A 26,004-nucleotide genomic window follows, 5' to 3' on the forward strand; every position below is an offset into this window, starting at 1 on the left:
CCTAATGTTTTTTTCTCCCTCATTTTGAGCCCTCTTTTTCCTCATTTTTAGATCGCTTACTAATACCTACATACTACCTACCAATTGATCTACAGTAAAATCTTCTAAGTAAGAACAGTACAAGGGCGGATCCAGGAAATGTTCAAGGAGGGGGCGATGTTTTACTGTTTACTCTTTGAAACTTTAATTTCTAAAAAAATTCGAAGGAGTGTACTAAACCCCTTTTTTTACCTTTGCGTAATTAAAGGTATCCTGCAGTTGTGTTTCTTTCGAAAAATATTCAGGGGAAACCCTTGAACCCATCTCTAACATCATCTAAGATCGTCTAAAATTGAGGTTTTGGAACTTCAATCTCGAAAAAAAATCCAATAGAAAATACTGGTCCCTATCTCCAGAGCAATAAGAGATGGGCTACAATTTCGTTTTCAAGGCTTCAAAATTCCGTGAGAATTTCGAGGAAAAGCTCCCTTTCTCCTAAGACCAACGAAGTTAGTGTAAAATTGTCATTTTTGGAACTTAAATATCGAAAATATACCTGAAGAAGGTTTCCGTATCCCGCTCAAGGAGGGGGCGATCGCCCCCATCGCTCCTCCCTTGTATTCCTCCTTGGAACAGTAAGTAGCATTTTTGAAAACAGACACATTTTTTACACTGCTTGTGTTTTTAACAGTGGTGAAAAAATTTGTTTGTGTCGAATCCTTTTTCTGCCGAATTCCCAAGTCACCTCTTCTGCAGTTTTATGCCGTAACCATGATTACTTTATTCTGCACCTCCCGCTTTCTTACTATTATTCACGCCTGCTGTTTTTTCGCTCTCCGGCCTCCTGAATTCAAATCACTTTTTCCCTCATTTTTACTTCCTTTTACAAAAAAGGAAGTATTGTATTCGCGAAAAAATTTTCACTTAAAAATCGACCTTAATTTCCATATTGCATCCGAATGAATGTTGAGTTTTTTTTCGACCCTACCACACGTTGATATATGCCTAGGAACGTACAGACATCCGAAATATGCATTTTGACGACCCCCGAGTTAATTACAACGAATTTTCTCGTGACGTCCGTATGTACGTATGTATATGTGTATGTGCGTATGTATCTCGCATAACTCAAAAACGGTATGTCCTAGAAAGTTTAAATTTGGTAAGTAGACTCCTAGTGGGGTCTAGTTGTGCACCTTTCCTTTTGGTTGCATTTGGATGTTCCTAAGGGGATCTTTTAAACCTTTTTGGGTGGAAATCATTGTTAATTTCGATGTAAACACAAGTTGTGTTATAATTTGTCGGACACTGTTTTGGTCGCCAAGTTTTGTCGCCAAATTGGCGACAAATTTGGCGATTTTTTTATTTATTTTATTGAGAAAACATTGTTAATTTCGACGTAAACTCAAGTGGTATAACTTGGCAAACACTTGGCGATATATCGCCAAGCTTTTTGCCGCCACGTTAGGTCGCCAAAATTTGGCGACCTTTTTTTTTTTTAAATTTTTTAAATCTGGTTTTAATTTGGCCAATGTTGGTGATATTTAAAGATTTAACCACTGAATCACATTAAAATTGCCAATAATGGGGAAATAAGTCCGTGTAAAACGTTTTTTTGCTTCGGTTCGCAAGAAACTAGGGGTGAAAATATTCAGTGTTTCCTTGCTTACTCCAAGGCGCTATTATCATTAAATTGGCGGAAAAGGAAGTCATGTGATGCGCACATCAGCTCGTTTTATGCTTGTAAAAGAGCTTGCGAATACTTCGATCTCAAAACATTTCTACCGATGAAGAACAGTTGCATATTTTTTTATACAAAACATGGTTATTAAACTGCTTGTCTTTTTACTTCCTTTTACAAAAAAGGAAGTATTGTATTCGCGAAAAAATTTTCACCCAAAAATCGGCCTTAATTTCCATTTTGCTCACCCCCGAATGAATGTTGAGTTTTTTTTTCAACCCGACCACACGTGGATATGTGCCTAGGAACGTACAGACACCCGAAATATCCATTTTGACGATCCCCGAGTTAATTACAGCGAGTTTTCTCGTGACGTCTGTATGTACGTATGCATGTGCGTATGTGTGTCGCATAACTCAAGAACGGAATGTCCTAGAAAGTTGAAATTTGGTACGTAGGCTTCTAGAGGGGTCTAGTTGTGCACCTTCCTTTTTGGTTGCATTCGGATGCTCCAAGGGGGTCTTTTGCCCCTTTTTTTGGGGGGGGGGAAATCATCGTTAATTTCGATGTAATCTCAAGTGGTGTTATAATTTGGCGGACACTTGGCAATATATCGCCAGTCATTTGGTCGCCAACTTGGGGACAAATTTGGCAATTTTTTTTTTTTTTTAAATTTTTAAATCTGGTTTCAATTTGGCCACTGTTGGTGATATTTAGAGAGTAAACTATTGAATCATATTAAAACTGCCAATAATGAGAAAATGACATTAAATTGGAGTAAAAGGAAGTCATGTGATGCACACATCAGCTCGTTTTTTTTTTTACAGCGAGAAAAATAATTGTTTTTGTTTCACCCTCAGGGGGCACCCCGATCAAGGCCGGATCCAAGGGAGGGTCAAAGGGTCAGCTGAACCCCCTGTGGCAAGAATTTCATTATGATTATTATCAAACTTCAAATTTTTAGATTCGAAAAAAAAAGAGACATGGAATTAGCATCAACCTTTTTTTGCTGCGTTTTGTAAGGTAATTCTTCTCAGCGCGTCAAAGGATATGACTGGGTTCGTTTACTGGGCTATTGCTATTCTGAGTTTTTTTGTTTATTTTCAAAAAATAACAATCACCTCTAATGAGCTCAATGTTTTCACAGAGCACTCTTCCATTTCAAAACACATGTTGTGTGTGCTATAAAATGTGCATGTAAATGTATCCAGCTATTTTTTAGCAGTTACCTCACATAAAGCTTACGGTAATGTGACCAACCAGTCTGAAAGAATTGAGGAAAAATAATTCATAGTTGCGCCTTTGAAAAAAATAGGGGAGGTATATGAGGGGGTACGCCATCTCCCTTGGGGTAAGATTACCCCTGCTTAACTGATACTTTTATACGTAGGAGGTACATCACGCTTGACATTGCGACTTGACCCCTGGGAAGTTGCAACCTATTAAATGTTCATATTTTGGCTATTGGATATTGTTAATTGACCCTCAAAACTAAAAAATTCACCATCGCCGAATTTTAAAACACCGTGATTGATTTTTAATGAATTTTTAAAAATCCACGCGCAAAAGTGCGCTCTTCTGAAACGTCACGAGCCTACGTCACAGGGCGCGAATGGGCAGCCTTCCGCCGAAGATCCCTTGTTTTCGCTAGGGACATTTTGAGCGCGCTGATATTTTTATTTTTTAGAAATTCAATAATCCTTTTGAACACACTATGGAGGCTGGATTCGTTAAAGCACAATCTAAATAATCTTCCTCAACTAACATCAATGATGATATTCGAATATTTCCGAGAGGGACGAGAGATTTAATGTTCCAGAAACGCGAGGATTTAAATGCGAGGAGATAAGCCTTTTACGTTTCGTCTTCGAAGTCGACCTTCTGCTTCTCCCCTATCGGAAGAGCGCATGACGTCACTTCTTATGCCATTTGACGACACAAGCGCTTGAACTTTAAAAATTAATTAAAAAAATACTACTTATCGTATCGTAAAAATTTTTTCACCTATGATGTTCATACATGTTACTCTATCATATAAAAATAAAATTGAAAAATCGAAAACTTCTCTATTACTGTGACCTCCCAAAAATGTCCTTATTCGGCAAGTTTTGTCTAACGATTCGGCAAAATTATCATCATTCGACGAAATTTGGAGTTCTATTCGGCAAAAATTGGAGTTCTATTCAGCAAATTAAGAATTTTCGCCCTACCAAAAACGTAAGTTCGGGGCGCCCCTGCTCACCCTCCTTCTGTCCAATTAATCTACTCTTCTACTGCTCCAGGATTTCTTCGCTCTGCAATTTCTGCTTTTCTTCTTCTCATTTAAAATCCCTTTTTCCCCCTTCATTTTTATGTTTGAAAAAGAGATTGCCAATACTTCAATCTCATAACACTTATTCCAATAACGAATAGTTGCATATTTACAAAGAAAGCAAAAGTTTTTTGCTATATATTTTTTACATTTTCTTACAGCGGTGAAAATATTTGCCTCTAATCTAATGTCTTACCCTCTTTCTGTCAAATGCTTAAGAACCATTCCCTTGCTAAAGAAAAGTTGAGTTCTTTTAAGAGCTATTTCTTTATTTGTACTGGGACTGGAACAAGCGAACATTTTCCAACTACAGGCTTTTTCTTTTCTTTTTTTTCTTCAAAAGTAAAGAGAATTTTTCATCTTGTACTGGGATTTAAAAGAAGACATTTTGAATTTGGTTTCACTTCGAAGATTTAGAAACTACTGAAAGTTTCGGGAAATTATATTTCTATGTAAATGCTGAGCATAAAAAAAGAAAAACAATTTTCTGTGAAAACGTAAATAAAATCCCGTTTTATGTTGTGGAAAGTGGATGTATATCTACTACACTACAGCAGCGTGAAAGAAGAAAATATAAACTTAAAAAAACTTTAACAATTATAAATTATTAACAAAAGATGTAATGATATTAATTACAGTAATCGCACTTCTGCCAAAGTTGTAGATACTGTATGACATGTGTTGAAATATTTGCTTTGAAAAGAATCTAATTACGCATACGTGTCAAATTAGTAATCGAGTATCACAAGATGACAAAAAATTTGTTGAAAAATTTGCTTTGAAAAGAATCAAATTATGCATACGTGTCAAGTTAGTAATCGAGTTCTTCTACATGGCAAATTAAAATCTTGAACCACAAAGACCTCTTCAGGAAGAACTCTTGACATGAGGGTTCTTACATGTAAACAGACAAAGGTCATCATCTTGGATGGAAAGATATCACTCCACAATCATAATCTTTCTCAATCTCTTACTTAACAAAACGAATAAAAAGAATTAAGCAAAATAAACAGCAACAGTAGAGAATGAAAACAGACATTCTAAATCCCCGGGTGAAGACGAAAATAAAACCTCTGCATCTTTTCCATCACTGTCATCAAGCTTGGTTTCACCAGCAAGCGCCTAAAAGAATACCTCTTTCTTTTCTTTTTATAAACACTTAAAAGATTTAACCCGTGTTTACGATCCAGACACAAATTAGTCCTTAACTTTAAAACCGATAACTCAAGCAGATACCACCTCACTAACACAGCAACTTTATTTTTATCAGCAACACCAGGATCAATGTCCTCCTAACTAGCGTTTTCACTTGGGATTCTTTTTTAATTCTGTTGCTGAAACTACTTTTCAATCTCAACTCATTAACTTTTTTTGAGCAATCACGATTGCTTATTGTTCTCATTTGACTGTTTTGATGTCCTATCTTTTTATTTTCCCACCGCCACCCTCCGCACCTTGTCACCGTCGACGGGCTCCTCACGATGCTGCTCCTATAGCGAAAGCCGTCTCCAGGTTGCATCCATGTCCTACACACACACACGCCTACATACGCAGCTACACACACACACACACGCACGCACACACACACATACACACACACACACACACACTCATGCTTGCACACAGACACAAACACATATGCCTACATACACAAACACACACGAACGCCTACACACACTCGCGCGTACACACACAGCACTGCATACACAACACGCACACACATGCATACATTCACACACATACACACACTCCTACACTCACACACACATACTCATGCCTGCACACAGACACAAACACATATGCCTACATACACAAACACACACGAACGCCTACACACACGCGCATACATACGCAGCTACACACACGCACGCACACACACATACACACAACTACCCACACATTCATGCCTGCACACTGACACAAACACATATGCCTACACACACATACACATACCCCCCCACACACACATACACACATTCATATACACAACTACCCACACACTTATGCCAGCACACAGACAAACACACATGCCTACACACACATACACATACCCCTACACACAAACACACATACCCCCACACACAAACACACACGCCTACATACACACACTTGTGATTGCGAAAAACATAATTTGAATTCAAGATGTCAAAATTCAAATTAATTTTTTTAAACTTTTTTTTTTTTTTTGTCTCGGGAACATCTTTCTCCTCTCCAGCTTTACTGTTATCATTTTTTGTTCCTAAGTTCAAGAAGAGTTGGCAGTAATCATGACGTATGCAAAGTAGTTATTGTTTTAAAAAATCGGCTTAGTTGGATATTAAAAGAATAATTCATCTCTGATATCTCGTATACAACAAAGTGTCCGCTTCCAAATTATTTTCAGGAGAATGCATATCACAGAAAATTATCTTTAATACACAACACGATAAAATCAATCATGCGTTCTTCTAATATTATTTACTAGTGGCACCCGCACGGCTTTGCCCGTAGTAGAAAATTAAAAGGTCATTTGGTTCGCCTGCAACAAATAATGGATAATGAATTTCTCGCCAATTTGCTATGTTAAATGGCTCGCCCATGTCACGGTTCCACGTTATGATGATTTCGTAATTTACTATTCCACGTTGTGATAATTTGCTCGGGAAAATGTTCTTAAAATTTTAATAGAAAAAGAACAAAATCGAATTTTTGAAAAATCCCTTCGAGGTGCACACCCCCATGCTACAAACTAACTTTATGCCAAATTTCATGAAAATCGGCCGAACGGTCTAGGCGCTATGCGCGTCACAGAGATCCTGACAGACAGAGATCCGGACAGAGAGACTTTCAGCTTTATTATTAGTAAAGACAAAGATAAAGATGAGCAAGGTCCGGATGTCAGGTCGTACGGTCTGACTGGGAAAATTACTTTGGCGACTAGTCTTTTCAGAACAGGGATATTTCAGATGGAATGTTGCACTGAATTTGCCGATGAACTCTGAGAAATAATTTGCCTGGCGCATTTAAATATTTTTTTTTGGCTTTAGAAGCCTGGATTTACAGTTTTTGTCGGTCTTTGTTTATAAAACTGACGAATATTTTTGAAAGCAATGTATACAGTCATCTCTCACATTCTCACCTCCGATCATTTTAGTTGCAAGGGCAATGTTCAAAAGTCTCGTCCAACAGTATAGAAAAATTCGAATATCTTATCTTTCAATTTAACATCACTCACTAAGGTAACCTGAATTTACTTCCAGTGCGTATTTGGGGGCGGGGGGGGGGGGTGAGGAATTGGTAACAGCAGTTTTTACTCGTATATAAACTACCATATTAGAATCAGAAATATAAGTAAAAGTCAACAAGGCTGGAGGCAGCTTTAGTCCTCCTAGCTGCATCCCTGGTGTTATTGATTTAGAGTATCTTTCTGTAGGTTATGCGTCAAAAAAATTTTTGAAGTATCCCCCCCCCCCTCCCATTCTCTTCAATACATTTATTTCTCAAAAATAATCTGTGGAAAGCGAAGGGACAAACTGCCACCCTCTATCTTTTATCAAGAATGGAGGGGAGCATACAAATCAGTGGTATAGTCCTGGAAAAAAAAGGTGGGGGGGGGGGGGGGATGCTTACAGATACAAGCCTACTGAGGTCAGAAGGGGGGGGTGTTAAAAAGGGAGTAACGTTTGTGTCAAAAAGAAAAATGAGGGTATTTCGTTTCCCCCTCGACTGCATCACTGATATGAATACATATGGAACTTCCAAGATTGTTTGTTACTACCGTTGTTCTTATGTTACAGTCATGTCAAAAGTCTGGCCCGTCATTTAAAAATTTTTCCAGTGTGAGGGGTGTGTGTCAAATTGTATATGTATGGTGCGTACTGTGTCCGAAAAACAACAAAAAACACACCCACATACATGGAAATACATTAATTTCTCAAATCCAGGGCGGGAGGTCAATTGCGACCTCCAGTCCTCTCTCCCTAAATGACGAGCCTGTTTGCAGTAGACAAAGTCGAGTGTGACATTTCTTACATGCAGGGCTCAGTTTGTAAAGAAAAATAGGTAGTTCCGTCCAAACAAAACGAGCCTACTTTCCCGCACACCAACATCGATTTTCTAAAGTAAAATCAATACTCTCATCTCTTCTAGCGAAGCTTGCATATTATTTCAAACATAACTGCTTACAGTTTAAAAACAAGATATTCCTCTCTCACGTTTAAGAAATAATCAGGGCTGCGGAGTAGGAGGGAAAATGACCAACTCTGACTCCGACGATTTTAGAGTCTTCAACTCCGACTCGTTATCCTCAAAATCAGTCCTACTCCAACTTTTGTAATTTTAAACCTTCGACTCCTGTTTCTGACTCCTGTGCCCTAAAAATCAGCTCGACTCTGATTCTTCGATTCTAACTCTGATTTCTTCGGAAAAGTGTTGTTATACTTTTGCTTCATCACTTTACTTAACAAAGATTGGTTATGTCCAGGCTCCCCAAACTTTCACTCAGGCGCCCAAAGCCCCAATTTTAAGACACCATTTTTTTTCCTAAATTAAATATCCAGTACTAGTTTCCTGAAAATGTGTCTGAAACTTCTCTAATCAAATCAGGAAGCATTTTTCTGGGGTTTGCTGAAGAATATCTCGCTGATTCCCTGTTTTTAAAAAACCTTTTCCATAACTCTGTACCTCAGAGCCAGAGTGACTAACAGTAGCGGTTTTAGAAAGTGGGGGGGGGGGGGGGCAAGGGCCCGTGCCCCCCCAAAGGAATGAATTAATTTAATTATTTTATTTATTATTTTTTAAATTGATTACTGTTTTGTATTTTTTAAAATATATGTAGTTAATTAAAAAGAACACAAAACACACACACACACAGCATATTTTGAATAAAAGCATTTTTGTTTACTAAAGAAGTAATACTGGAGTCAGGCCTAGAGGGGCAGAATACATTTATCTCACTGGTTTCTAATTGAAGGGAACGTATTGTCGCGATTCGTTCACTAATTCTTCTTTGATGGAATCAATAATTCTCATTTTTTCAAAAAATGTGTAGGCGCACCTAAAAGAGTAATTTTGATCCAGGAACCTATTTGCGAAATAATAGATTTCTTTTTCAGCTCATCAAAAATGCAAAATGAAGGAAATCATATGGTAGTTTTTTTTTTTTTTGGGGGGGGGGATTATTTATGGAAACGGCATGCAGTATCAATATGTTATCTCAACTCTATCATGGTTTTAAAAACAAATCAGCAACTGCTTTGAAATTCACACATAAATAGTTTCTGAATTCTCCAATAAAACTTATATGTAATGAAGTTATGATTTTCTTAATCAAATAATATTTTATAGTTAAAATATATAAATTAATTTATAAAATCTCGAATGAGGTATGCTTTTATTTAATAACATTGCCCTCGTGCTATAAACATTATGACAATGTTCCTAATTAAAACCCTGCTCGTTGTATAGCATCTCAGTGACATTATGTTGGGTTTAGTATTTGATTGGCTTGAAACGTTAAAGATGTTTTACGTCCACATTCCAAGTATATTAGTGCAGCATAATATTCATCTACTTAGAAGAATATTCATTGACTTGAAGGAATCCTAAAAAATAGTTATGAAAACTATGTAATGAAACATCAAATGTGGGTGGGGGGGGGGAGGCTATTCAATTTTCCGGGCCCCCACCAAAAGATTTTTCTGTATCCGCCCCTGGTGACTAAGTCCAAAAATTGCGATTTTCGGTTTATTAGTGCATTGTATGTAGAAGCCTATTCCACATCGAGCCATGTGAACGTAATTCTTAAAAAAAAAAAATCCTTTTTGATTTTTAACAGGGTTAAAAGAGCGCGCGTCCCATCCTTTGCTTGAGCCAGAAAAAAGTTTTCTCTCTGCTGGGAAATTATCATAATGTGAGTTACGCCCTTCTGACTCTAAGGTACAAAGTTTAAACATTTTTGCTCTGTTCACTTATTTGAAACATAATTTGGTTCATCGTTTTTCATTGACTTCTCATGATTTTTCTTCATTTAACTAGATCTAAGATAAAATGCAACCAGTTCATTATTTATTTATTTTGATGTTTTTCAAATTTTGATTATTATTTTCAATTCACGTTTTCACAATATTATATCCATTCTTGAATTTTTGATATTCTCAGTTCCTGAGTCCAAATACGGTTAGTCAATAGCAAAAAATCAGGCAATTGAAATTTTAAACAGCATTGCTTTTAACGCTTTGAAAGTCTCCCTCTTTTTCAAAGCCTCCTCCTAACACTCGGGGAAACTGCTTACAGAAATACGCTACATGAAATATGCAAATAAAGCGCAAAATGCGAATATCCGGCTTACAGAAATAAGCAACAAAATGATCGAAAGCAAAACAAAGTAAAAAATAAAAAGTGAAATCCAATATAAACAAAACTATGTTTCGTTCAAGCATCCAATATTTCCTCAAAAGTATCGCTGATACACCCAACGAATAAAATGTAGACGACAAACATTGAGTCGTTGGTGTGTGTGTGTGTGTGAGGAACTCGCTTCGCATTCCATGCATGCCCGTTGTCATAGAAACGACAGGAAGAAAATCGATTTCTCTAGTCCTGTTACTGGGGTGCCTGCCGCTTTGAAGTCTCGCTTCTTTTCCCAAACTGAGAATTCTAAAAAAAAAAAAAAAGAACGCTTTCGAACTTCGTATAAGTGTATTAGATATCCATATTTAATTAGTTACTGTGGCAATTTGATTAACGAAGTTTATTTTTTTCCTTTTTTCAGAATCTGGATCACATAGAGTAATCTCATCAACTTAAGGGGACGGTTCAAAAATAAACAGAAAGTTGTTTTTGTACTGGAAACCCCTGGATAGACGATAACGATAAAGTGGGACGTGATTTCCCAGGGGAGCAGGGAACTACGAATAATTTTACACTTATGATTCCCCCCTGGATATATTTTGCCCGTGAAACAAAAAATGGTCAAACCTCTATGCAGCTGTCTTTTGGTTAATGACTTTGGTAATGTTTTACGAACTCCCATAGACAGTGAAGCCAAAAAAAAAAAAAAAAAAGAAAGAAAAGAATAGTATAAAACAAGAAAGTGTATATGATATGACTAAGCCCGTCATTTCAAAAATTTCCAGGGGAGGGAGGTGGCAAAAGGTTTGTCGTCAATGCATTTCCCATCACAGGGAAAAAAGAACAAAATACATGCAAAAATGCATAATTTCATTAAGTTTCTAATATCTAGGGGGGTCAATTAATCCATCCCCGCTGATTGCCCAAATGACGGGCCTGGATATAACTAAACCATTGGAAAACTACGATACGGTGAGGACCGTAATGTAGGGGGTGAGGGGGGGGGGGGTCAATCGACTTTGGAAAATTAATGTTTTTATATTTGAGTTGGCGCAGTTTTTCTGATTTTTTGAATTAGTTTACATTGAGTACATATATATATATATCCTTTGCACACGCCCTGGAAAAATTCGAAATGACGGGTCTGAATATTTACTGTGGCATATTTTCTTCATACTACAAATACAACAATAGTGTTCCTTTTCTGTGTGTGTCTGGCTAATTTTTCTTTTTTTTGGGGGGAAAAATCATTAGGAAGCTTAGGATAAAATCTTAAAATTGAGTAATAAAACAGTTTCCATGTTTAGAGTTATCTCTTCGTCTAATGAGGAATATTTATAAACAATTTTACATTCCTAATGTTGTACTTCGTACTTTCAGTTCAAAATGTATTCCAGTTTTCATTGAATTAGTCTCAAAAAAGAATTCTCGTAAATTAGGTTTAATTAATTTTGTGTCAAATTTCCTGCCTACTGATGTTTTGTATATTTTATATTTTTTCTTTGATTTATCCAGTTCTTAATTACGGTGCTCTTGCTTGGAGCTAAACAATTTAAATAGAATAAATATTTTATTGCAAATATTTCACAGAATAATTATTAGAGATTATACAGTTGGTAAAAGTAATAGAAACTTTTTACAGATCGTTGATCAAATTATAAATATAATGTTAGTATTTTTATGCATGATTCTGAAATAAATGGTTTGAATTTGGAAATAGTAACAACCCGTGAAATTGTTAAGAGTTACCCCACGAGAAACCGTGAAAATATTTTACCTTTTAGTGCAAAAACAAATCTATTATTTAACGGCATTAACTCTTATGGACCAAGATTATGGAACTCCCTATCCAACCGTTTAAATAGCATAAATAGTATAAATTTGTTTAAGAAAATGCTGAAAGTTTTTGTACTCAACTCTACTGCAATTAATTTAGGATACAGTAGCACATTTGTAATTGTGTACCTTGTTTTTGTTATGAATTTCGACACACTTTTTTGCATTATTTGTATTGTGATTATGTGTTCTTTGGATGATTATGCATTTATTTTCGTTATTATTATCTAATCAATGTTATAAACTGGCCCTAAATTTAGTTCTTTTCTGAGCGGTGGAGATTTGTTATAACGTTTACTCCCTTATGTATGTAATTCCTTTTCTTTTATTTGTGAAATGCATTTTTGTAAAAAAATATTCCCGTTTGAAATAAAATGAATTAAATTGAATTTTAAAAACACATTTCAAATGGAAATACGAAACAAGGGCGCCCATATGCAAAAATTTAAGGGGTGGCTCAGATATTTTCCCCCATGGTTTAGCAGGACATTTTCCCCATGGAAACCGATTTCAGCACAGATTCCACTATAATATTAAAATCTGTTCGCGTCTGTCTGTCTGTCTGTCTGAAGATCTATCTTCTCTAGAACCACTGCGAATCGGGAGTCAAACGAGATACCGATCAATTCGAAATTTTCCAAAGAAAACAATAGGACCAATCTCGTAATTGTGCGACTTTAATTAGCAGAGATATTAATTAAAAAGTTAATTAACATAACGTTATTAAGGAATTTTTATTTCTTTCCTGTTGCCATTTTGCATATGCGAGAGCAAGTAAAATTCTAATAATTGTTTTAAAAGAGATTTTTTGGCTGCTGTCCAAATCTTAAAACAACGTTTCCATCTAGAATTTTATTTTAAATTAGTTTAAAATTGGTTGCCCTATTCTGACATAGCCTTTATTTTATCGTCTGTTTATTATTCACCGACCTCATATTTTGGTACATTTAGGATGTGCGACTAATTATGTTTATTTTGTTGGACTTTTTCCCGTCACATGGGTGAGTTTTCGAATTGTAATAACTCTCTTTTTCCTTCCTGTTTCTATTTTTGAAATACAGTTTGTATCGTTAAAAGAACATGTTAAATTAAGATTGTTTGAATTTCTTTAAGTGAAACAGAGTTGAACAAAAATATTGTTTTTAAGGATTTTAACTAAAGCTTAATTCGAATCTGATGACTTGGTATTAAATTAATGCTAATTGGTATTTATTAAGTCTTGGTGCTTTCTTTTAACGTAAGCAACCAAAAAGTATGTGTCATTTTATGTAAAAAGCTGATCGTAATTGTACATACAAATGTTTCAGATATAGTCTATCAGATTTAATTCAGTTTAAAGTGAGCACAGATTATAATTGATAATGCATGTATTTTTATCTTTTGTGCGAATTGAAAATACGCATAACTTGCATTATCGATAACTATGATTAACTTTAAAGAGATTTTTGCCAAAAATATGCTCTACTGGCGTTTTGCAAACCTTGCATTACGCGTATTTATTTACTCCGTAGCGCTTTAGAAACTGATGTCAGAGTAATGCAAAAACATCAATTGGACATCTCTTTCGTTTTTTACGTAGCCCGTGCAACGCCGGGCACGCAGCTAGTAGAATTATTAAAATTTGACATTTTTAATAACTTAATCATTAATGGCTGGAGAAGAAAAGTTTTTACATTTTTGCAAAGAAAGCAAGGAAATTCTAAATTCTAAGGAGGGGGGAGTCGAACCCCCTCTTCCCCCCTATATGGGCGCCCATGGTACGAAGTAGTACAACCTCGTTGATCCGGACTAACTGGGACCAAAGGAAAACCGGATGATCGAAAATCCGCTTAATATGGGTAATAAGCAAAATACCCTCTTACAGAGGTGCCCACCTTGGGGAGGGGGGGTGGTAATGGCGCAGACTGCGCCATTGAAATTTTTAGGGGGTTGTTTTGTGGGGTATTTTTCAGTATGGACGAGACTTGGAGAATGAGGGGGGGGGGTGGAGCCCTTGCTCTTTGGGGGCTTAGGGCTCCTGTACTTTTCTAGAATTACAACTTGATTATACAGTCGAGTCCCGACTTACGCGAGGGATGCGTCGTTCCAAGACCCTTCGCATAAGTTGAAATTTCGCGTTGTGGAACAGGGTATGTGTAAAAACTTTTATAAACATACCCATACGATTAAATACACTTGTAAACACCACCTCAAACTGTTAAAAACCATTTCTTAACTATACATTACTGTTTCTTAAGCAAAAAATTGAATTTTTATTTATTGTATTTAAAAAAAAAAAGTTTTATTTAACATAAAAAACTGCTACGCTGCACAAAATCAATGATCAATGGGAAAGGAAGACGTAAAATAAACCACTACGGTACGTACATTATAATAAGAAAAACAAATGCACTATAGTTGTTGAAACTTTCTCTTTTTCCTTCTATCTTCACAAACTTTAAATGAAACAGCGTTCTTAAGTGTCATTATATTTCATCAACTTTCCCATACAGAATGAAAAAAATAAATGGAAGATGAGGAGTAGTTATTTGTATAAGCGATTTTTAGACTAGTACGGTGTGGGAACTTCCGCCCTCATCGATGCCAAAGGGATAAAGGTCCATTCACGAAAAAAACGCGATTCACTTCGGAAAATTTTCATGTTGCGGGTGAAGAATTCGCGTTAGGAATAAAATTCCTTACCGGGGGAAAAAAATCGCTTTATAGCCATTTCGCGTAAGTCGGATCGCGTTGTAGCGGGAGTCGACTGTATCACTAAGATCAAACCCTTCACATTTTAAGAAGAAACCTTTCTTGATTATAACAACTGCGACAAAAAAAAAAAAAAAAAAGACTCATGTAACGAATTTATTTTAAGATCAAGCAAAAGTTATACGAATGCTACTAACACAGATCAAGGTTTTAAAATCCCAAGACAACTGCTGCCAATAAACTGCTCTCAGAAATTTTCTTGTTGACAACATAAATTTACTCTTTTCCGCTCAAACAATTCCGGAGCCCCGACGTTGTCAAGAGTTCTTTTCCGTCCTTAGAATCTACAAAACATTCATTCTCGTTCGAACAATTTGTCACATGAGTTATCCGTGAATCAAACGAGTCAATATTTCCTTCACTGCAGCAGATAAGTATCGACACCTCTATCGTGGAACTTCTGGAGAGTTCCTGTTCAATAGAATGGGTCCACCGAGTTTCGGTACACAAAGGATCTTGACGGAGAGAAATGTCGTCGATTTTTGGGTGAAGTTGTTAAGGATTTCTTCGTTTGCTGCTATTTTTACATAAAAGTGATTAGGTCTAGTGTCAGCAAGGAGCTTCTTCCCGAATATCCAGCATTTTTAAAAGAGAAGTCAAGAATTCCCAGCTGCAAAGTAGAGAGAAGCACAGGAGCAGGGCCCAGTGGGGTCGTTTCCGAAAAAGTATTTTTTTTCCTGAAAAGCATGCTAAAAACATAGGATCTGGCCATTTTTTAAAAATAATTTGACAAAAGTTTATTTAAAAAAAAAAAACTTTTATCGGTGTGCGTTAATTGTTTGCGCTTCTGCCGATGACATCACAAAAGATGAAATGCTGCCATTCACAGAGCGCAATATTTAATTCGCATCTTTACTCACGTGTACTGGCAACGATATGGCTGATAACAAGCGTAGAGCGCAATATTTAATTCGCTTCTTGATTATCATAACGTGGAAACGCGGTAGACAGATGCGCCAAAGTAATTCATTTGTGACGTCATAAAGACCACGCTTTATTTTCAAAATCGGACATTTTAAAAAATTAATTAAAAATTAAGCGCAGGGAAAATGAAAGTTTTTTTCTCGCTCCATGCTTTTTTCTTTTTTTTTTTTTTCGCTTATTCTATCAATTTCAGTGACTAAAAGTAGAACTTTTGACTGAATGAGTTTAGGAGGCTCTCTGGGCGAAGAAAATATTAAGCTCCAATATTTTAAATTAAATTCAAAACTATGTAGCATAAGCATAGCATCTAGTACACTAGTACGCACCATCTTTTGCCCCAAAACAGATGGGAGTTTCTTTTGTGCCATTTGTACTATTTAGTCTCCTTTATATTTTTGCACTTACGTTCCTTCGCTTCTGGGTGCTTCAATTACTTTCTCAAGATTCTTTTTCTTATTTTTATTTTTTTTTTCTTGCGAGTACACTGAGAGGCAGATACTGTTGCCGATTACCCTCAGAAAAAAAAAAGAAAAGAAAAAGAAATTACCTTTGAAACCTTATTTAAAAGAAAAAAGAAGTATCTTAAAAATTTATAACAAAAAAAAAAAAAACACATTTGAAACTTTATTTTAAAAAAAGAAAAGAAAAAAAAACTTTTTAAATTTTATTTAAAAGAAGAAAAAAAACTTTTGAAACTTTGTTTAAAAAAGGAAAAAAAAAACATTTAAACTTTTATTTAAAAAAAAAAACTTTTGAAACTTTATTTTAAAGCAACAACAACAACAAAAGACCTGCTCACTTTCTGTCAGACTACCCTTTATGTATTTTTTAAAAATTAAACGAAAGAGATAGGGAGAAGCATAAAAAAGGTTTAAATATTGGTAAGCAAAAATACTAGAGTTTGTAGCAGATCATTAATTTCTTATTCCGTTTGCTTCTCACTCATTTCTAAGGAAGATTATAATTATAGAAAAGTTTTTATAATTAACAGTGCCAAGAGCACCCATATAGGGGGCAAGTGGGGGCTCAAGCCCCCCCCCCCCTAGAAATGAGAAATTCCTTGCTCTTAGTGCTTTTTTCTTTGCAAAAATGTATAAAAATTTCTTTTCCAGCCATTAATGAATAAGTTATTAAAAATGTCACGTTTTAATATCTCTAATCTGTACTGAAATCGGTTTCCATGGGGAAAATATTCTGCTAAACCATGGGGAAAATTTTTGAGCCCCCCTTAAAATTTTGCATATGGGCACCCCACTTCTTTCCAAAATATTCTTCTATTTTCTTTCTAGTTTTATCTTCACTTAATATTTCCCCGATCCTTCTTCAGCCTTTGTCTTATATTACAAACAAGAACAAAATTTCCATCCTTTCTTCGCAGGCATGCAAAAAATTTAATTTCTTAGCAAAATATTGTCTTTCTTCCTTTTCACTCATTTATCTGAGTAAAAAATGCAACGTAATCAAGCAAAAAGAAAACATATTGTTAAAAATGTTATCGCGTTCTTCCTGAATAATAAAATAATTTCATCGCAATGAATTTTTAATAACCAGGAAAAAAAGCGGATTTTTCCACTACAACTAAATATTAAATTTTGCTCAAAAACTTAGATTTTCTCTTGCTTAATTAATGTTTTCTTGAATCTGACATTTTTATTTAAAATAAACTGGATTACATATTTTTTGCACATCATAGTTTTCTAGAGGAAAAGAAATGTTCATTTTCAGACGAAATGTTTTTAATTTGCTAAATGAAACGGATCGACCCATAAAGTATTTAGTGTCATTTTTTAGGCTTTTGGCAGATGGAAAAAGATCTGTTGTACCTGTACCGAATTTCATTTTTATTCTGTTTTCTGGGAAATAGCTGCTTTTTACAGTCTGATTCTAAATTTAAAGAATTAGAATCTATTAATTGATGCAACTTAGAATACAAAATATTTAAATGAAGAAGCGTTTCAAAATTTACAGACGACGCAAAAATTGTGTGAAGCGTTAGTTTAGCATATTGCCATATTCCTTCACTAGAATTCGCATATTTGTTGCCAGTTTGTTTCTTTATTTTTCTTTGCTTAAATAAAATAGGTGGCGTATGGCGTTTGTGGAAAAAATAAGATAACATAATTTGTGTCACTACTTCCTTTCTTCTTCTTATTATTATTAATTATTAGTGGTACCGCACGGCTTTGCCCTTAGTAGAAAATTAAAAGGTATTTTGGGTCGCCTGTATATTTACAAATAATGGATGATGAATTTCTCGCCAATTGGCTTGCCCATGTTACGGTTCCACGTTATGATAACTTGGTAATTTACTCGTCCACCTTATGATAATTTTGCTCGGTAAAATGTTCTTAAAATTGGAATAGAAAAAGAACAAAATCGAATTTTTGAAAAACCGCTTCAATTTGCACACCCCCATGCTGCAAACTAACTTTGTGCCAAATTTCATGAACATCGGCTGAACGGTCTAGGCCCGGGCTGTCCAACTGCAAAGAGCCCACGGACCAGAATTCCGGTCAAAGATCACCTGGCGGGCCGCACTTTGAAAAAGTTGAACAATAACCTCTTAGCCAGGGCGAGATTAAGGCATGGGCCCTTGGGGCACAGGCCCAGGGCACCAAGAAAGGGGGGCACCAAAAGGGGGAATTCGTATGAGCACCAGCGTGCAGGGTAGGACTGCCTGATCTTGACCTGTAGATGTCCTGTACCTTTTTCTCCCTACAATGAAAGGAGTAAAAGAGCGATCAAGAGGAAATTTCGGGGACCTCGGCTTGACCAAGAATGGTAGTCTCGGATGCTTCTTGATACCATAAAATGTCGAAAAAAGAAATATGCTGCATAATAAGTTAGCGGGCCGCCCACTATGTGTTGGAGGGCCGCATGCAGTCGCGGGTCGCCAGTTGGACAGCTCTGGTCTAGGCGCTATGCGCGTCACAGAGATCCAGACATCCTCCAGACAGAGACTTTCAGCTTTATTATTAGTAAAGATTAATATTTTTATTATTACTTATTAGTTATCATTATCACCATTGTAATCGTCACCATTATAATAGTAGCAATAATAATAATAATAAAAATTATTATTATTGTTATTCAATTTTTCGGAGAAAAAAGATCATTCTGGGAGCAAACAAAACTCCCGTTATTTTTCTTGAAAATTAAAAATCTACAAACATGTACGTAGTATGTTTTACATTTTGTCCAGCTCCGTCATTTAAGGGGGTAAGGAGACTAAGGGGCTAAGGCGTAAGGGGAGGATTTAACGGGGGTTGACCCCCTGGCTTTGGGAAATTAAATTATTTACATATAAGTGGGCGTGGTTTTGGTGGTTTTCGGTATAATTTGCAGAGTATACACCTTTTGACCCCCACCCAGGGGCGTGCACAGGGGTGGGGGAGAAGGGACCCCTGTTGGTCCGGACCGAGTCTGAAGGGGACCCAAGATTTTTAAAATAAAGTGTGAAATATATGTAGGGACGTAGAGGTAAATAATATGAAGGGGGCCCGGAAAAGTTATCTGTGACGGACCCCAAAATTTATGTGCACGCCCCTGCCGCCACCCCCTGGAAAACGTCGAAATGTTTGGCCCGATTTTGTCCTGAGCTACAAGGAAACAAGCTTTACTCTGCCTGTAAAACAACTTTTCTGCTTGAAAACTTATAAGGCAGTGAAGACAAGATTTCTTTGTAACGAGATTCTCTCGTCTGACTGATGCAGCGGTCCCCAACCTTTTTGTACCTAGGAGCACATTAGAATACCGGTAGTACGGCGGACACCATTAGCTTTTTCAAGATTTTACTAAAGCGGTGGACAAAGCTAATACACAACGCACGCACAATGTATGAGAAAAAAGTAATTTTAAGTAAATTTAAAACAAATGATTTTAAAAAATCTTAACTATGAAATAAGTAAATACAGTCGGACCCCGATTTAACGAACCTCTATTTAACGAATTCCGTGGTTTAGCGGAAAAAAAATTCCACCGACAAAAATAAAGGCAAAACCCCCTATTTACCGAATAATAAACCCCGAATTAACGAATTACTTTAACAGCCGAAAAAAAAATTTTTTTTTTTGTTAATATGAGTTAGAAATATCGGATTGTTTTCCAAATGATATATCGATCTTGTCCGAAGTAGAAAAAGACTTTTCTTGGAATCGGCAATTTTCGACGGGTGAGGGGTCAACTAATGAATAGTGATTCTGAAGCAGAAAGCGATAATGAAACTCCAATTAAAACTTACTTTTTCAAATGCTTTACATGGCCTGGAAACTGTAAAAACATCTTTCATGCAGTAGGCTGTAAATGTCACAGTATTTTCATCTCTCCATGAAGTCGAAAGAGAACTATTTCGAGGTACGAACCAAGGAATTTATCAAACCTGTGTTATTGCTCAGTACTTTAAAATTTCAAATTAACTAGTGTGTAATAATAAGTCGCGAAATGCTGAATAAAAAGTGTACACCTTCCAATTAGGAACATGTTTGTGCGGTTGCTTATTAAGACTTTTAGATAAGGCGCAAGTGCAATTTTTTATGTCCTTTTTCTCACCCCGATATTACTAATGACCCCGATTTAACGCATGAAAGTGTCAATCCCGTTGAGTTCGTTAAATCGGGGTCCGACTGTACTAAATAAAGAATCAAACTATACAAAGTCTGAAACATAAAATGTATTAAGTTCAAAGTCAGCATGAGATGCGGAACTACATTTTACTGGTCATTGTTTGGTAATTAGTAGAGAAGGATAATTTTACTGGTAATAAGCAATGGTCAAGGAGCTCATTTGTACTGCCAGGGCCTGATTACTGAATAGGCCAACTGAATTGATTATTTCAGAAAGGGCGTAAGTCCTACGGGAATTCATTGGACTTTTACGCCCTTTCTGAAATAAGCGATTCATCCAGGCCGTTGCCTAGGGCCCCCGGTATTTAGGGGCCCCCAAATGACTGAAATTACTTTCGTCTCTGGCTAAAGTTGTCAAAGCTAATGTCTTAAGTTATAAAATTTGAATACAAGAGGCCCCCAAAAAAGTATTTGGCCTAGGGCTCCTTGATATCTTTATCGGGCCCTGTGTACTGCCGTGGGGAGGTAAAGCGCAGTATCTGCCAAAAAAAGGTTTTGAGATACTTGAAAAAACATGTTTTAGATTCTATACTAACAGTAGGGAAATGTTTGCCGTTTTTCTTCTTTGCTAAGTTTCAGCGGAAACTTCCACAATAAAGCTCAAGTACAAAAGATGATAAACATGCAAAAAAATGAAAAAAATTCCAGATACTGCCCTTTACCTGCCCACGGTAATGTAAGTCGTGATACGTACTTTGATTTTATATGCCACCTTCTGTCGAAAATTATAATTTTCACAAGAAAACGAAATCAAAATATTTTTTTTATTTCTAATTTCTCTTAGTTATAATAAGACAAGAAAATCGCCCGTCAAGGTATGACGGGTGAAAATTGCTTCCACATTTGAAAGAAGCCATTGCCTGTTTGGTGATATTTTGATCATTGAAATTTTAACCCTAACTCCAGTGGATGGACCCTCGACTCCAAACGATAGCGTTCATTGTTGACCACTTTATCGTTTCTTCATTCCCCTGAAATGAGTCTTACCAGTAAAACAGTTTATGTTACCGGATCCAGTTCAGCCTTGTCACAATAAAGCATTTCGCTGCATGTCAAGCATTAAAAAAAAATATTCGCAACTCCAATAAACTATAGGGGGCGCTTCAGCCACTGTCTAATGGCGGATGAAAAAGGTGAAACAAACAAATGCCGTAACTTATAACTTGCTTTGAAGCTTAGTGAATGAGGGTAATTTTTTATCGTGTTTGTGGAAAGCTTTCTTTTCTATTCCTCTGAAATTACATTACACCACAAACTGTCTAAAGCCTGTAATTTACTCCCAAAGAAAACACGTGGAATGGAATGTTTTACCTTTTTCGTTCGCTACCTCGGTAATCACCGCAAGTTAGCGTATTCGAGCTCTGGAGTTGCGAATTATCATATTATGATGCTACGGCGCGAGTTTCATTGCTGATGCGTCAGAGCGTTACTCGATCAGTGAATTCGCTATTATAAAAATGAGGATGAGAGAAAAAGTGCACGATTATTCAATTATTGGAATTTTAAATCGCGATAACCCTTTGATACGACCGCTTTTGCTTAAACCACCTATTACCATAGTGTTAGCAGTATCTTTTTATCTACATTTGAATTATATGTAACTTATTAGGAAACTCGATGAGGGTAAATCAATCAAAGTCGGACCTTTTTCTATAAGGGTTGAATCATAGGCAGCTGGTTCACCAAAAAAAGGGGGGGGGGGGGAGGGGGTCAAAAGGAGTGTGTGGGGTTAGGGGGCGTGGCCCCTGAAGTTGTTTTTTTTTTTTAAATACAGTAGACCCTCGTTTTACGCGGGTTTATTGTACGCGGTTTAAGATTTGACACCTTTACTTTATTTCACGCGGAGAGTTTCGGTTTTACGCGGATGCTGCAATGCAAACTGATAAAATTTTCCCTTCTTTCAAAATCCTAACTCCTAAAGATTGCAGATTACACGTCATAAACTGCATTTCGGCGTGCTAATAATCAAGTTTGGGCCACTGGAGACATTTTATGCGATTGGTTCCAGAGCTCTTTCCAGAAGTAAGTTATTAAACTCACACAGTTCAGAACTCACTGGAAGAAGAGCTTTTAGGAGTGATAAAGGAGGACAAAACTTATGAGGATACCGACGTCGGTGACGCACAACCAAAAACGTTCACATTGAGAATTTTGAGCCATTTCTAGACAATAGAAATGATCTTTCTGATTTGTTAGTGAAGGGAGATTCTATCATGGAAATGACGCACGTGGTCATGGATGCGTTAATGCTCTGCAAAGAATTACGGAGAAAAATTCTTAATGACTGCCAAAAGACTATCATAGCCAGCTCCTCTTTATAAACAGGACATGAAATTAATTTATGTTTTCTTTATCCATGCTGTGCATAAAAGTCGATGTAAGTACACATTAAACTTATTATACAATTAGTCATCACTAGAACGAAGTATTTTGTTATCTACGGAACCTAACCCCTATTTTAACACTAGTATTAAGTCTCAATTAACGCAGTTTCGATTTACGCGGCATTTCCGTGAAACGTAACCCCCGCGTAAAACGAGGGTCTACTGTATAAAATTGGACTATATTTAAGGCTGTTAACATTACACATTCCATGACCTCCAAAAACAATGGGGTATCAAAACGGATGGCCACCGTAGACTTTCCCCTTCCAGTTCCAAGGTTCCATTTTTATGAAATAACTAGTGGCACCTGCACGGCTTTGCTCGTAGTAGAAAAATTAAAAGGTCTTCTGGTTAGCCTGTATATTTACAAATAATGTATGATGAATTTCTCGCCAATTGGCTTGCCCATGTTACGGCTCCACGTTATGATAACTTGGTAATTTACTCGTCCATCTTATAATTTTGCTCGGGAAAATGCTCTTATTGAAATAGAAAAACATTGAATTTTTGAAAAATCGCTTCGAGTTGCACACCCTCATGCTACAAAATCGGCCGAATGGTCTCGGCGCTATGCGCGTCACAGAGATCCTGACAGACAGAGATCCGGACAGAGAGACTTTCAGCTTTAGTAAAGATAAAGAAGTTGTGAAAAGTCCACTTATATTTGGATTTTTTTAATTTTTACTTTCGTGAAACATATCTATCCACCGTATAAAAATAATTTTTCCATTGATCATTAATTTTGAACTCTGAAATGTCAGGGGGTAAGGCCCCTTCACTTTTGAAAGCGAATGGGCAGTCGTCCCCTCCCCGTATGAGCCGCCTATGGGTTGAACCGTGAAATAAAAAATCAATCTTTGGTCGAACACTTTGAGTTCCAACTTTTACTAAATTTATTTCAGCTATGCATATGGGTAAAATAATACTTCTTGCTTACAGATGGTGCAAAAAAAAAAAAAAAAGAAAGAAAGAAAGAAAGAAATAAAAGGTAAGAAATATCTAACATGGAAGCTCTTTGCTGTGTTCCTTTGCTGCTACACAAACAAGCACTCAGAGAGGGAGCCAAAACAGATGGCAACGATTCAAGCGTACATGTGATAAAGATGGGATTATCGGGTGGGGGGAGAGGTGGGGTGCCCCCCCCCCTTTTCCCATGGATGTGGAATAATAAATGGCGGATAGAATTTCTTTCGAATAGCAGCCAGAAATGTTTTTTCTGCTCTGGTCGTTAACAGGATTACTACCAAATCCCCCATCGCCCCCTCTCCCCCCACTGGCTACTGCTTTTAGTTTGCTTTCTGCAAGCTATGACGTTAGCCAAAAGAGAGAGAGAGAGAGAAAAAAGAGGAGTTATAATAAAAGTTAGGAAAGAAACCTAATCCGATAGATTTGTCATCGAGATTTATCTTGTTTGTGAAGATCGCTACTTATCTAATCGCATTTCCAGTTTAGTTTGGGATCCAAGTTTGTTTCTCAGGCTAAAATTTAATGGCACATAAAAAAAAATTCTTGTAAAAATGCTGACAGAATTTTTGTTCAGAAATCCAGTTAAGCTTCTTATGGTGCATATTTTTAACTCGTTTTCTTTTCAGAAAAAGCTTTCTAAAATATTTCAGTTTGCAATTTTTGTTTCATATGCTCAAAACCATCGAAAAGAAGAAAATGAAACGCGAGTCTTTTTAATCGCATTAAAAGAAGAAGTGGAATAAATAATTTCATTGCCTAATGCAGTTAAATATTTTGAAGTACGAAAACAAGTAATGAGTACTTTCTGAATCAAGATTAGATTCATTTTTTTTAATCTTTCCAATTTCATTATTTATTTTCTATGAAATAATAATAAAACTTAAATGAGAAATTGTTAACAAAGGAATGAAAAACAATATAGAACTATTTATTTAAAAAAATGATGGATTAGTGAAAATGGTTTTTATTTATGTGCTGCATCTTTCAATTTTATTTCAAAACCTCAAATGCGGTTTATCTGATTTTGAAAAAGTGTGCTCAAACTTTAGACACACCTGTAAAACATCATTTTCGCAGCTAAACGTTAAATACAATAGCTGTTTTATAAAGAAATTAGGTAAAAGCTTTAACGATAGACTCTGTCCATAACTAATCCTTACAGCGCAGTTTGAATTCAATAATGCTTTCCGTAATGGTTTCTCTCTTTGTGTGTCCACACATTTTGGCTTTTTTTCATTTCATTTATTTATTTATTTATTACTAGTTATACCCGCACGGCTTTGCCCGTAGTAAAAAATTAACAGGTCATTTGGTTCGCCTGTGTATTTACAAATGATGGATGATGAATTTCTCGCCAAGTTGCTATGTTCATTTGCTTGCCCATGTTACGGTTCCACGTTATGATAATTTGGTAATTTGCTCTTCCACGTTGTGATAATTTGCTCGGAAATTTTTTTTTCAAATTGGAATAGAAAAAGAACAAAATCGAATTTTCGGAAAATCGCTTCGAGGTGCGCACCCCCATGCTATAAAATAATTCTGGGCCAAATTTCATGAAAATCGGCCGAACGGTCTAGGCGCTATGAGCGTCACAGAGATCCTGACAGACAGACAGAGATCCAGACAGAGAGACTTTCTAGTAAAGATCATCAAAAATCGGAATCCGAGGAGCACAACGGCAGCAAAAATTGTCCCATTTCTAATTTTATGTTTCTAGCACTTACCGTTTTCCAGGGAAGAACGCCACAGAAAATCACACAAGCAAATATCTTATTTTATTTTATAATGTGTATAGATTTTCATTTATTTATTTAATTTTAGTATTTTACATTACTTATTTTGCATTGAAGTTCAAGTTTGAATTTGTTTTATTTTTATTTGAAACATCAGACATGACATATTTGTCTTTATTCTTTAGCTATTTTTTCTTTATTTCTTTGTCACTTCGATTCACTTTATTCCCTTAATTTCACAGTTATGAATTTCATTTTGAACCAAGCTTTTTTTTTTTTTTATCTTGCTATTATATGAATTCATTATTCTTCGGGACTGTGTTATGATTTCAGTTAATATTGCTTTCCACTGTATTCAGAAATATTACTCGAGGTTTTCTTTTAAGGCGGGAAAATACTCTTTGACAGTTTTAGAGGAGTGAAATAAATTTTGGAGGAGTGATATATATGAAAATAGTGGAAGGAGGGAGGGGGGACCATAATAAAA

Source organism: Uloborus diversus, chromosome 6, assembly GCF_026930045.1.
Source record: "Uloborus diversus isolate 005 chromosome 6, Udiv.v.3.1, whole genome shotgun sequence".
Classification (NCBI taxonomy): Eukaryota; Metazoa; Arthropoda; class Arachnida; order Araneae; family Uloboridae; genus Uloborus; species Uloborus diversus.